The 14,062-nt window shown below is 39.2% G+C and overlaps 2 protein-coding genes across 7 annotated transcripts in view; one reads left to right on the forward strand and one right to left on the reverse strand.

Moving 5' to 3' along the window:
- Positions 1–14,062, reverse strand: part of TSHB (thyroid stimulating hormone subunit beta) — a 151,899-nt gene that overhangs the window by 69,328 nt on the left and 68,509 nt on the right. For all 3 annotated transcript variants that reach the window (XM_080569556.1, XM_080569557.1, XM_080569558.1), the window contains exon 6: positions 3,375–3,562. The gene's annotated coding sequence lies outside the window, so the exon portion shown is untranslated. The remainder of the gene's footprint in view (positions 1–3,374; positions 3,563–14,062) is intronic.
- Positions 1–14,062, forward strand: part of NGF (nerve growth factor) — a 49,895-nt gene that overhangs the window by 20,589 nt on the left and 15,244 nt on the right. Inside the window, exons 2-3 of one of the 4 annotated variants that reach the window (XM_080569551.1) lie at positions 8,403–8,475; positions 11,887–12,026. The exons of 1 other annotated variant lie outside the window; for it this stretch is intronic. The gene's annotated coding sequence lies outside the window, so the exon portion shown is untranslated. The remainder of the gene's footprint in view (positions 1–8,402; positions 8,476–11,886; positions 12,027–14,062) is intronic. 2 more of the 4 variants (XM_080569550.1, XM_080569549.1) reach the window with 2 other exon arrangements.

Here is a 14,062-nt window from a genome sequence, read left to right on the forward strand (position 1 = left end):
TATAACATTTACTTTCTTTTTTTTTTTAATCACAAATCTGTGGATTTATTCTTAAATTTTAAATACCCTTCCCTATATTTCAGCTGTATGTTTTAAAATTAACTGGGTGTGATGTAGCTAAGTGTTAAAAGGCAGGAGAAGATGTAGTTCTTCTGAGTTATACACTGTCAAGCCTGGCCTTGTATGTAAAAGAGGAGCAGGGAGCAGTTCTGTTGCTGTAGCTAGCACTGCTGTTACTAGCCTCCAAACTGTTGATGTTCATGTTTAGACTAGGTTGCTGTGGATTTTGTTTCTGCCTTATCCCTGTCTATCATTATTAACAAGATTAAGACTTTACCCACATTCTTCTAATTAAAATGCCAGAATTCTGGGAAGAGATTGCAAGTCTTCTTTTAGCAAAGTAATCGGGTATTATCAGCATATCTGTGAGTCCAAGCTACCACTTCTTAATATCAAAGTTTGCACAAAGTTAGCACTTATCCATGCAAGCCAGAGAATATACTTTAGACAAAGCATTGTGTTATCTCTGAATATATAACTCATTATCCACACTGGTTAGAGTAGCAGGTTTCATTTTGTAGTATGGGCATCAACAGCATTTGCATACTGTAGTTTAGCTGCAGTGCTGCCTCAAACTGATGAATTCACAGGTTTTGGAATTGCCAGCCTTCTCAATAGTTTAGGTAACCAAAGGTTCTTCACATCTTGCTTGGGACGTGATCATTTGTGTGCAACATTTTTCCCTTATTAAACTGTAAGAAGCATGTCCTGAATTTCAAGCTGTATTGCAGTTACCAGCTGTAGCTTTTCAATATTATTTACCAGTTATTAATTCTGTAGATTCTCATTCCTATAACAAGTTACTACCACAGGATTTTCAAAAGCGCCTCCTCCCACTTTGTCTCCTTCCTCTGTAACTTTTGTATGGTATGTGAAACAGTACTAAAATAAGTTTTTTCAGTTTCTGCAAGACTGTTTTGAAGAATGTACGGTGAGAATTTTTGGTTTTTTTGCAGCAGTTTGGTCATCCCATTTCCAAGAATGTACACATTCAATCTACTGATAGTTCTAACTCTGTAAATGGAAAAAGATTCATACTTAATATAATAAAAGACCTTGGAACAATTATGCACTGGTAAGCACAGTGACAATAATCTTCCAATCCTGGCCTATTTTTATTAGAATAACTGCACTTCAAACCCTGCATACCAGGAAAGTCAATGAACCACAAGGTAGTTTAAGTGTGAATAGTGCAACAACATTAATGATTAGCATCACTTTGCAATTTAGGCATTCAAATTTGTTCGGACTGAGAACAAGGCCAAACAGAGTTCTAGAAAAAGTGTGGAAACATGCAAGAGCACAACTAAAAGGAAAGAGATGGATCTTCCCCATTATACTTTTTGACTGTAGGAAAAAATGCATTCAGTAACCAGATCATGTTGGAATACAGGAAATCAACACGTAAGAACATTCATTTGACAAGGGTAATTGCTAGGTCCTGCACTTGGGCCATAACAATGTGATACAGCAGTATAGGCTTGGGGAAGATTGACTAGAAAGTCGCCCAGCAGAAAAGGACCTGGGGGTGCCAGTCAACAGCCAGCTGAACATGAGCCAGCAGTGTGCCCACGTGGCCAAGAAGGCTATTGGCATTCTGCCTGCATCTGAAACAGCAAGGCCAGCAGGACTAGGGAGGTGATTGTCCCCTTGTACACAGCACTGGTGAGACCACACCTCAAATATTATTTTCAGTTTTGGGTCCCTCACTACCAGTAGGATTTTGACTTGCTCAAGCATGTGCAGAGAAGAGCAACAAAGCTGGTGAAGAGACCAGAGAACAAGACTTACAAGAGAACAATTCCCTACTGAGGGAATTGGTGTTGTTTAGTCTGGAGAAGAGGAGGCTGAGGGAATACATCATTGCTCTCTACAACTACCTGAAAGGAGGTTGCAGCAAGGAGGGTGACAGTTTCTTTTTTTCAGGTGACAAGTGATAGGACACAATGGAACAATCTCAAGTTGTGCCAGGGGAGGTTTAGATTAGGTATTAGGAATAATTTTATCACAGAGAGGGTGGTCAAGCATTGGAATAGGCTGTCCAGGGAAGTAGTGAAGTACCCATTCCTGGAGGTATTTAAGAAATGGTCATATGGTTCTATGATCCTTTTTAATACTGTTACCTCCTGTATACCTGAGAGTCCTTTACCGAGAGAACAAAGTGCAAAAAAGTCTTAGTTTAAATGAAGTTCAGGCTTTAGCAACCTCTGCTTGAGAACCGGAAACAGGGATTTGAACTCACCTATCAACCTCAACAATTCTTATGAATCTGAACTTCACAATACACTTGTCATAGGAACATTTTAGGGTTCTTACAATCATAGAATCATTGAATCATCTAGGTTGGAAAAGACTTTTTAGATCATTAAGTCCAACCATCAACCTGACATTAAGTCCCATCACTAAACCATATTCCTTAATGCTACGCCCATACATTTCTTAAATACCTCCAGGAATGGGGACTTCACTACTTCCATGGACAGCAATATTAAAAAGGATCACCTCTTTTCTTTACACTTTTCTGTTTAACTGTCCTCGTACATAGAATAACCAGGAGAACTGCTCAAAGACACAGGCATTTCAGGGACAGCTGCAGACTGCCAGCAAGGGAAGACATCTTGCACACTGTATCATCATTCACTTCTCTCTGCATATTGCACTGATCATCAGTCAAGCATTGCACAAGGTGATGATGTTACAGGGTGGTCCGAGTGGGGTCAAAACCCAAAGGTCCACTGGTTCCACCTTAAATTTAATTTCACCCTAAATGTCTGGGTGGAGAAGAAAAGCCTCCTGTCTTAAAACATTCACAGCAGCTGCCTCCTCTCAAACTCAGACATAATACAAAGACAGAAAACTCCTACTCACCCTCTGCTCATTGGGTCTGCACCCAGGAGACCACACCATACAGCTAAAATACTGACTCAATTCAAACCATCTTTGCTCTCTGGGAGCATTAATCAGATGTTTTGTGTAACAGCTGCCTGACACACTAAGGACACTGGGAGCTTTGCACAGTGAAGAAGTTTGAACTGTATTTTTCTGGCCTCATAGCTTTAGTGTCAGGGTCTCAAGTAAAGCAGAGCTGAGATTCTCAGAGCATAGGAATGAGGTAACCTAAATCAAGGCACTGTGCTTTCTTATTCAGTTCATGGAAAAGCAGTTTGAATTATTTTTTCTGAATATATATTTTGTTGCTAATGTAAAGAATCCATTGTTTTGTTACTACCTGTCTTTATGGTTGCCAGCAGTTGTCTAGCCTTGCAGCAGTGCATATCGCTGTGCAATTGATTAATGCAGTAATGAGTAAATACCTTCCACAAAAGATGAAAGCTGAGATGCATAAGACAACAGATATCCATTACTGCAGCGAGGACTGGGTAGAGAAGCAGCTTTCCATGAGGCAGCTTATCTCAGTATTTGAAAGGAGAAGGTAGGGAGACTTGCAGATAGAGGAGGGAACACAGTCAGAAGCCACGTGCAGCAGACTAAATGCTTGGAGCTGGAAAGCAAACAAAAGAGTATGTTAAGACATTGGCATGACCTGGCATGACCTGGAGCAGGACTGTATTCCAGAGAATACAAAATGTTACCAGTGTGAAGACACAGCATCTGTTTCCACACATCCTGAACAGGTATGGAAATCAAGTTTGCAATGTTTTACAATTAACAAAGACAATCTTCTAGCCTGGTAACTATTCAGACCAGAAAACATACGGGGGGGGGGGGGGGGGGGGCGGGGAGCAGGTATGGAGCATTTTGCATAATGTTAACACATTTACAGAGAAACCATACTTTAATGTCAAGTAAGTACCAAGTACAAACATACAAAGCATGAAAGTACATGGGCAAAGTAAGGAAGTCAATTTCTAAAGCTATAATTTGAGTTTTCTAGTAGCAATTTCCATACAGTCAAGTAAAGTAAATCATTAGAGAAGGAATTCAATCATTGAGAAGTCTCCATAGGTCTCATGAAGGTAAAAGACCTGATTTAGAAATAAGAATGAATATCTGAGAAGTTTTTGTTTGTTTGTTTGCTTGGTTTTTGTTTTTTTTAAAGCAAGGAGCGGGGAGCAGTGGGGGACAAGGGAGAAAAGGAACATAGCTAGTTGTTAGAGAAAGAAACTGCTCAGTAAGAATTCAATGCTACTCTTCAGGTTCTTCACTTGCTACAAAAGTAATTTCTACTGATAGACCAAAAGCTAGTGGTGAGGCCCATTTAAAATGACTTACCATTTTTTGATGGAAGATGCTACATAGCAAAGTAATATTCCGTTTCAGTATGGATTATTTCTCTACTATCTCAGAAATCCCTTAAGGAATACAGGAGCATACCCATTTTGTAAGATGGGAGTTTTATTTTGCAATCCTTTGTCTATATCTTCTCATTATTTTTTAATGGAAAAAATCCCACCTATCACTGTGAACTGCTCTGGCTACAAAACGTTTATGAACTACAACCAGATCCTCAGCTGTGGTACAACATACGTTTTAAGTTTCTCTCAACTCTAGCCTTTTTTGCTGCCTCCTTTATGTATTTTGACTTGCCAAATACAGATATGCTTCAATTTCCCTTTTGCATTTTCAGAATTCTTGCCCCATTAAAATATCTTTGATGCTTTTTATCGGTATGAAGGCATTGGAAAACTTGTAGATAGTAAAATTCCTTTTTGAGCTAAAGAATGAATGGAACAGGAAAGCCTAAAACACACAGACACCAGTTATTAAAAGTCATGCAGATCCTGGCCATCATTTCTGCATATTATTTGTACTTACATAATGTTATTTTTCAAGTTCGGAATCTAGCGAAACATTACACATGATGGAATCTATACTTGAGAATCTGTTCATGATATATCAGCGTATTTTTATTTTCATCTTTTTTGGAGTTACTGCATTTTATGTGTTACACTACAAGATGTGTCCAATCTCTAAAAATCTCATTGGTTTCCTATTTCTTTGCATCCTGGTGGAAAAAAGGAAAATGATAACAAAACCAAAAATTATGAGCTTGAATAAAAATAAAATGTTAGTATTGCTCTTAGGATTCAGCTGGTTCTTATTAACCAGGGTTTGGACAAGAATCAAGATTTATATTCCCTTCTCAATAGCTGGAATAAGATCATTAGTTGGAAAAGCTCACTGGCCCTCAAAGACATTGTATTTTTCTGCCTTAACTACTTTTGGCTACAAGATGGGATGCTTACATTGTAGTATGATTACCCTTGTACTTTCTCTCTCAGATTAATTCCAGTTTGATTTTGATAGTTTCATAAATATGAATCTGAAATTCCAGTTCTTTCATATAGTATAAAACATCTTTTTAGTTCTCTAGGTTTCCTCTCCATTTCTAGTCATTTTGTATTGGAAACCTCAGGACCAAATATATCAAGATAAAAACCTGGCTTGACACCTGGCAGAACAAGCTCAAGAACCATTTGTAGAAATTATCTGTAGAAATAGAGAAGGAAAAAAAAAGCGGGTGTAATTCTTACACCCACCCTCATGCAGTTCTTGAGGATTCCCTATTTCCTGTAGCAAAAAGGGAATGACACATCTTCTTGTGTTTGGACAGGTGAGCATAGGTGAGCAGCAACCTTGCATGCTGGCAGGTGGTTGGGCAGGATGGAGGTATCTGTCTTCATAGATCTCCAATGCATCCAACTTAATATGAGTGGGATGAATTTATCCCATTTATGCTGCAGTAGTTTTCCCGTCAGTTAGTGCCTGAGATTTTAGTCACTGCTTCATGCCAGTGAATTAGGATTTATGAAACCCTGGTGTCCTACAAAATATATATATAGTTTGCAGTCCATATCGAAAGTACCAAACCAATCCTCATATGTCAAGCCTTAATTTTAGGATTTTCTTAAATAGATGATAATATATAGATTATATGCAACTGTAGTATGCTCAGATAGCCAGCATTTTTATTTCTTACTCACTTACTTTTACCAGTTTTATTCCATTGAGACCACTGACTTCAGGCCAGTCAGGTTCACATGATCCTTCTAAGGTTGGTTTCTGTCATTTATTTTCAGAGAGATTTCTCTCAAGTGACCGTTATTTCATTTTTCCTTCACTGTATTTAAAGAAATTTTTATCCTGACAAAGATCTGGATCTGGTATCTTTTATTTGCTGAATGTCAGTTTGTTATCTTAAATATGATAGAATTTCCTCTTCTGTCAGGGCGGCTATGTGCATGTTTATCATTGTGTAACAAGTCAGCCTATCACAAAAAGAGCTGTATCCCACTGCAAGTTTTTACTGCTATGGTCTCCTTCACATCATGTAATGTCTTCTAAAGAAAGACACATTTTAAATGACTGCTGAAGACTAAATTCCCGTAAGCATATTCTACATGTCAGAGAAGTCTCTATTGTGTTTTACAATTCAGTAGTTACAAAATAAGCCTTTTAAAACTTGAGCTCTGTGTGTCCTGTGCAAGAATCTTCTCATTGTTGTGCTCTTCTGTCAGTCTCCATCATCTACTGCAAGAATCCAGCACCTGTTTCTGCAGCCTGGATCTCTCCCACCAAACAGTTTCATTCAGCTCCCTGCACAGAATAATTGGCTCATCAATGAAACTAGAAAGGTGATGGACAATAAAGTCCCAAAGCATTTTTTGGGGGGGCCCAAAACATGTTCAGAAAACAAAGGAATTGTACTCCTTTGTTTCACTACTTATGGCTGAGGTTTCAGGACAAGAAAAATGGGGTTTTAGGAGACCTCTGTGTTGCTGGGAATTCATCCTCTGACGTGGGCCCTGGGAAGACTAGTGCAGTGATAGTATTATCTGAAGGCTGCTTCTCTGCAGAGGCACTAGCAATTGAAACATTTATGTACTGGTTCCAGAGGATAGCAGTGACAAAATTAGGCTCCTGCAGATAAGCCATTCCCATTACTTATGCCCCAGTAAGCATAAAATAAAGCTTAAGTACAAATGTTTTCCAAATTGTTATCAGTTTCCAATTTGGTGTCTCCTCATCACCCTGCAGATCATCATTCATAGCACTCTTTTCCTTTAACTATCCAAAATAGACACAAGCATCACGGGCTATCAAGCATTCTTGTTATTATCTTTGCCTAGACTAAACTCGAATCAGAAATCTAGGAGCAGATAGGTCCATGTTTGTAGCACATCCTGTGATGGTGATGATCATGGTGACACGATGTATGATAATTGCTGCAGGGCAGCATTTTTCTCAGCGTACTGCTCTCCCTATAAATACTCAGAGCATTTTGGTACTAGAGGCCTTTAGAACAAAAGGAAGTGCATGAGACACAGGTAGTTCCAAATGGCTCTTCAGCGAACATAAATCTCTTTATTGACAGGATGAGTCACAGTACATGTAATAGAGGAATTAAATCTTGAGTCCATTAGAAATTCTTATTTTCTTGCTCATCAGCTAAGATCAAGAGAAAGTTGAAATGCAGTGCCTCTGACACTGTTCTTAGTCATAATGGCTTAAGGATTCCCTTCAATGGCTTCCAGGTCTCAGAATTTTTTTTTCCCTCCATTGCTATTGCAAAATCTTAATCCGGATACCGGTTCAAAGTGAGGGTGTGCCAGTAGACACTTCCTCTTTAACAGCAACCTCAGCATCAACTGCCTCCCTCATTTTTCCTTTAACCAGAAGCAGTGATATAAAACTAATACACTACTTGTTGCTTGTTTTGGTGACCTCTGTAATCCTATTTGCTGCATAGACATCCAAGCATATAATCCATCACTGCAAATAACATCAGAAAATAAGTGGCAGTTTACCAGCTGCAAATCATCAGCTAAAAGTAGCCTTAGCACAGCACACATTCCCCATATTGTGTAATTACAGAGAACTACACAAACTTCACTGATGGTTCAAACCCTATATAGTATGAACCTCTTCTTTTGTCATTCTTGTATAAAGCAACCACTCCTCAGCTCTGAAATGGAGAAGTATTATCAGATACTTTGGGGACTGTTCTCACAAGCATACTCCCTTGTTCTTCCACACCTTCTGCATGAACTGCATGAGAGTTGAGAGTTTTGATGTTATTTGCACAAGGGAGCTCACTTCTGAAATGTGCTTCATTTCATAAGTTCAAAATACATAAGCATTTCTGTAATCATGAAGACAAAAAGATTCAAATGTCCTGCTTTCTGTTTATTTTTTTGCACAACCATAAAATCCGACAACAACTTTAAGAATGACAGAAAACAACATTCCAAATTGTATCATCCTTTAGACTACAACATTCTATGCCTATGTTTATTGCCTAAGGTTATTTCTATTCAGAAAAGTATCTATTTGCTGTATTTGAGCCAAACTGAGCATTAATTTATCTCTTCCTTTACAAGTTCAGGAGCTCCTTTAATGGAATCTGGTGACTGTGCAATTAGAAAGCTGTACAGCTTCCTCCATCAACATAAGGTACCAAAAATATTCTGTATTACAGACAAATATACTTCATTGTTACTAATTTTTATCGATAGTAATATCACATTAATAGACCAATTCAATTCTAGTGCTTCACTTTACATTGTCAGGTAAAAAAAAAAAAAACAACACAAACCTCAAGACTTATGAGACAAGTAAGTCTCACACATTATCATTGGTTCCTGTGATCTAACAGCCTAATTACTCTTCACTACCAAATGCGTATTTGAGTGTTCCGCAAGTCGTTTTTGCTGAAATGGCATGGATTGGAAATCATTGTAGGACTTGCATTTTTCATTTAAGAATACCGCAGTATAAGCTGATAGTATTCATCTCAAGAGTCCTGTTTTTTTTTTGTTTTTTTTTTTTTTTCTCCTAGCCGTATCTAAACAAACTGGTTATATCTTGAGAACTCCAATGTGTGTAAAAAGTCTACGTAAAATAACTTTAATTCAGTGGGTTTGAAAACATCTTAGTATTAAAAGACGTTTCGAACCTTAACGCTTCATTTCTTAAATTGAATTTAATACATAAAGATGGTAAATCAGCACTACACAATTCCAAAAATTAAGCCTTAGCCATTTTTACTTAACTTAATTCTAATTTAAACAAATCCTGTAGTCTCTTGTATAGATACACAGCTGTAGATTGGCTACATCAGCAAAAGTTTTTTTGTGGACACAACAATGCACACAAAAGTAAAGCAAATAATAGTGTTCCCACTCCATATAATGGAAATCTTCAGAGAATTAATGTGTAGGTAGGATTGCCATTTCTGAACTCTAATATCTCTACATTGATTCTGTCTCCCTATAAAGTGTGAATTGCACATGGAATAAGAAACAAGTAATTAGGTATTTCTGTGTAATTGGGGGAATAAAGAAAACAGATCACTTTCAGCTCAGAAAACTGTAATTTCAATGTGCCTGTGATCAAAAATGTGTGCAACAAGTACTAAGTGCCTAGAATAAAACTGATACATAATTGGAGCTTCAATCATGCAGTGCAGACAACAACAAAAAGGCTTCTCAAAGCATTTTGGAAAAATTTTGTTCCTTCAGTTCAAGCAGCAGCAAACTCTATGCATGCTGGGGATGGTCCCACCTGCTCAGTACTTTGCCAACAATTATGTGATGTGTCTGAATTGTCCTGTTATAAACCCAAGGCTCGGTCTCAGTTTTCACTTTCATGCTGGTAGAACTGTAGCACAGCAGTATGGAATTAATTACTGACTGCTCCACCAGGTTTTTGTTTATTTTCCTGGTCTTTCAAGTCTCCCATCAAAAGCTTTGACAAAGCTTTAACCTCTAACAAATGAATAATGAAGAAAAGGGTTTTCCACTGTCTTTTTCCACTTTCTGCTCTCCATCCCATCACAACACTCACATTCATCTAAACTGTGTGGCAATCAACATTCAGATCACACAGTTACCAAAAGCTAATTGGAAGAATTGAGCCTTACTGGGTCCTGCATCTGGGGTGGGACAACCCTGGCTATACGTACAGACTGGGCTGGACAGCAGCCCTGCAGAGAGGGATCTGGGTGTTGTGGTTGATAGCAAGCTGAATATGAGCCAGCAGTGTGCCCTGGCAGCCAGGAGGGCCAACTGCCACTGCTATTCGTTCGAGGGAGATGATTGTCCCATTCTGCTCTGCACTGGTGCCATACCAGTGCAGAGCACAGCAGGACAATCCCTTCCCTTACCAGCTGGCAGTGCAGTGCCTGAGGCACCCCGGGCACGCCTGGCCCTGTTGGCCGCCAGGGCACACTGATGGCTCAGATTCAGCTTTCTGTCAACCAGTACCCCAGATCCCTTTCCACAGGGCTCTCCAGCCTCTCATCCCCCAGTCTGTATGTACAGCCAGGGTTGCCCCATCCCAGGTGCAGAATCCAGTACTTGCTCTTGTTAAATTTCATACAGCTGGTGACTGCATAGCCCTTCAATTCGTCAAGATCTTCTGCAAGGCCCCTCTACCCTTGAGGGAGCTGACAGCTCCTCCTACTTTTGTCTGCAAACTTACTTAGTATACATGTAAGTCCATCATCTACATCAGTTATGAAAACATTAAATAGAACTGTTGCCTCAATGAAAAGAGTATCCCAGGCAAATAGCTAATTTAGTCTCACTTTGAATCACATACCAAAAAAACATAAATTCTAAGGCATTTGTCCTGTGAAAGGTCTTCAGATTCTCTCCTGAGCCAGAAAGACTCAGGTATGTCTCCACCTCTCACCTGATTCCTGCTTGAATACTCTTGAAAAAAGGAAGCCGGCCTAGAACAGAAAGACTGTAACTCATTTTCTTGCAGCCAGAAATGAAACGTGGTTCCTGTCTTTTTACCTCACTATTGCTAGTTTGCCAAATGTCTTGATTAAGAGGTTTCATCAGGTAAAGGACATGCTTATTTCCCACCCTATAACACCATCCCAAGCTGGACTCCAAGTTTTATTTTTGGCAGAACACTGATTTTCTGTGTCTTCCTAAAACTGCAGACACCCAGCATTGAGGTTGACCAATTCACTAGCTCTTAGCACAGAGTGTCTTTTTGGTCTGGCAGAATAAGAGCCTTAGAATTTATTTTTTCCATGTCTGAATGAAAGATTTTAGGCGTCATCTCTTCACTGAAGCAGTGCTGATTCCAAACAATCAGCAGAGTCCCGTCACTATCACTGGATAACTTGTGAGATGTTTCATCCCTCTGATCTGCGTACTTCTTTTCTCCACTCACTTTCACTAAAAACGATGCTATAACAAAACAGCCCTGTGAACTTTGCAACAGCATTTCTTCATACACAACTCAAACAGTGATGGGGTGGGTGGGGAAGCTGGAACTCTCCTGTTGGTAGATAGTATTTTGTATGAAATATTACACACGTTCACTCTATGTGTTAACAAGAACTTAAAGAATAAACTGAAATTACTTGCAACTGACTGTTCAGAATGTTTAGTACATTGGCAACCTACTATACATTCTGAACAGTCAGTTGCAAGTAATTGGCATTGGAAGTCCTTTAGTGATCCTTCAGGACTTGCAGGATTCGGGGCATCATAAGGATAGAAGGCATGGGCCACAAACCGTATAATTAAGATGTGTGCAGAGCACATGAATGGATAGGGCACAGATAGGTTCACATCCTGCAGGTACTATAAAGGTCCGGGCAACCTGCTTTAGGTGGCCCTGCCTGAGGAAGGTGCTAAAAAAGGTAGCTCTGCCTTACAAACATGATGCTTTTGAAAGTCAAGAACTGCACTTAGACAATTATTACACCATAAAAGTGAAAAAAGCACAGTTCACAAAGCCAAGCGAGTGGATTTGTCCCTGAACTCCTGCTATCAAGTGGGGAAGGGTACTGAAAACACTTATTTGCTGGCTAATTACTGAAACAAATACTTCTACTTCTAGTGGAACGCAGAGTAAGCAACTCCCAGACTCAGCTACGCTGCCAAACTGGCCCGATGGCATGTTGCAGCCAAGCCCAGCTCAGCATCTGGATGAAATAAAGACCTTTCTGGGGAGCAGTGTTTTGTGCAGTATACTCAGAGGTAAGCACAACACACACACTTTCTCAGAGCAGACTGAAATCACATATTACCAGTATCACACAGTAGCCCGAATGCCTACACCAGAAGTGTTCACATAAAAATAGGTAGCAAGACACTTAACTAACATATAAATGAGGATGAGAATTGTCATTCTGAACTTAAAAAAAATATGGATCTGTCTTCTGAAGAGTGAAGATGAGAGCAATTTGCATTATTTTTAGAAATTTTCTTATTTTGGGAAATGCTTAGTTGTTTGAAATACTAAACAAGTTGCTTCACTGATATCTGCTAGCTAGCTATTGTCTGGCTAAAATGGGAGTTTCCATTTACTCTTTCTTCTCTTATTCTGCTTCCAGACGCACCTTTTCTGGGGAATGTTTATGTGTAATGAGAGATCGTCCACTTAGATGGCACAGCGCTCACTAAATACCCTCTGTTTTAGTACAGTTCTTGCATTTTTGGTATTGAAAGGCTTGTAGTAACCTTTGTGGCCAATGTGACAAATATTGTACAACCAGCACTAAAAATGGCAGCTATGCATCTCCTGGAAGCTCAGGTGGCTGCACATGGCATGCGCTCTGAACACATTCGGAAAGCACCATTAAAGGATTCAGTAGCTATGCACATGACAAAGTTTAGAAATAACCCCCCAAACAGCCCTTAAAATAGCTGTACATGTCAGAAAAAGTCACAATCCCAACAGTCTCAAGACACACATATTCTTTAAATTTTATTTATTTTTTTGCTTGTGTTGTCATCAAGACTAATCCACTCTTTAAATCTGTTTGGTTTTCATTTTCCACTAATTTAATAATTGATGAAAAGACTCGATTTTGAATCTTCAGGAAAACTATCAGGTATTCCAAATACATTTTGTCTGTCTCTGTCTGGTTTTGTGTTAATGGCCTTAAAACAATAATGTTAGCGTATGCAACCTAAAAAAGAAGCTCAGAGAAGAAAGGTATGGCACAAAACCAGAAATGAGCTTTTTGCTGGCATTGCTATGCCTCTATCCTATAGAAGGAAATAATAAAAACAGGCTTTATATATAAACACAATAGGTTGAGGCTGCTATTGGCATGCCTAAATTGTGCCTGGAGTTTGTTCTGCAAACCTTTTCCATTAACATTTCTGTTGGAAAAGCTAACTTTTTAGAGATGTAATGAACCATCTGATTTTAATTTGGTTGTTGAACAAAGGGTTACACTTTAAATTGTGCATAGCCAAGTTATTGAGCTACACCCAGCTTTATTTCCTTATACAGATAATGATGACTGCTCAAGCATGAGCAGCATGTGGGTAAGCAGCAACCCTCAGACTTGTTTTAAGTAAATTAAAATAGCTGGATAAGTAAAGGTTTTCTCTGTGGGAGAGATTTGACTCTCCTTATCATCATATTGTTCCCAGGTCTTCCAGCCTAATGGTTGCAGAGAGATCTGCTAATATGGCTTTTGGACTTCGTCTCCTTTTGTCCCCCTGATGGACGGACTGTAACATCTTTATCCTGTTCAGTCACTACCTCTGTTTGGCATCTCTTGCTGATTTCTTAAATGCTTGTCCAGCCCTGCACAAACACAGCTGTTTATTTCATTTCAGCTCTTGTCCAAGATAAAAAGTATCCACATGAGATCCTATGGGACATCTAAGGGTTCTGCATTTTCTACAAGACTGTGTTCTAGCAAAGCTAAAGCCCTAGTGAGTGCTTTAGTGATGCTTTGAATTCTAGTCTAAGAAAGATGAACAGAAAGGGGGAACTTCAACTGTCATTGACCCACACCCAGGAAAAACATTAAAACATGCTGGGAAATCACAGTGAAATTGCAGAACTTAATTCCTCTTTTGATAAACCCTGTTTGTCCAGTTTATGTGCAGCTTCCTGCCTGCTGGCTGGACACAGTGTAATTCAGGGCCAGCTGAGACATGTCAGGCAAAACAAAGCACCGAGCCAGGGGAGGAGCCTGGCTTGAAGGGTGTTTTTTTTTTTTCTGTTTATACTGTCTCTACTTACTAGTTCTTCAGAGAGGAAATGCAATGTC

Source organism: Anser brachyrhynchus (genome assembly GCF_964034855.1).
Source record: "Anser brachyrhynchus genome assembly, chromosome: 27".
NCBI classification, from domain to species: domain Eukaryota; kingdom Metazoa; phylum Chordata; class Aves; order Anseriformes; family Anatidae; genus Anser; species Anser brachyrhynchus.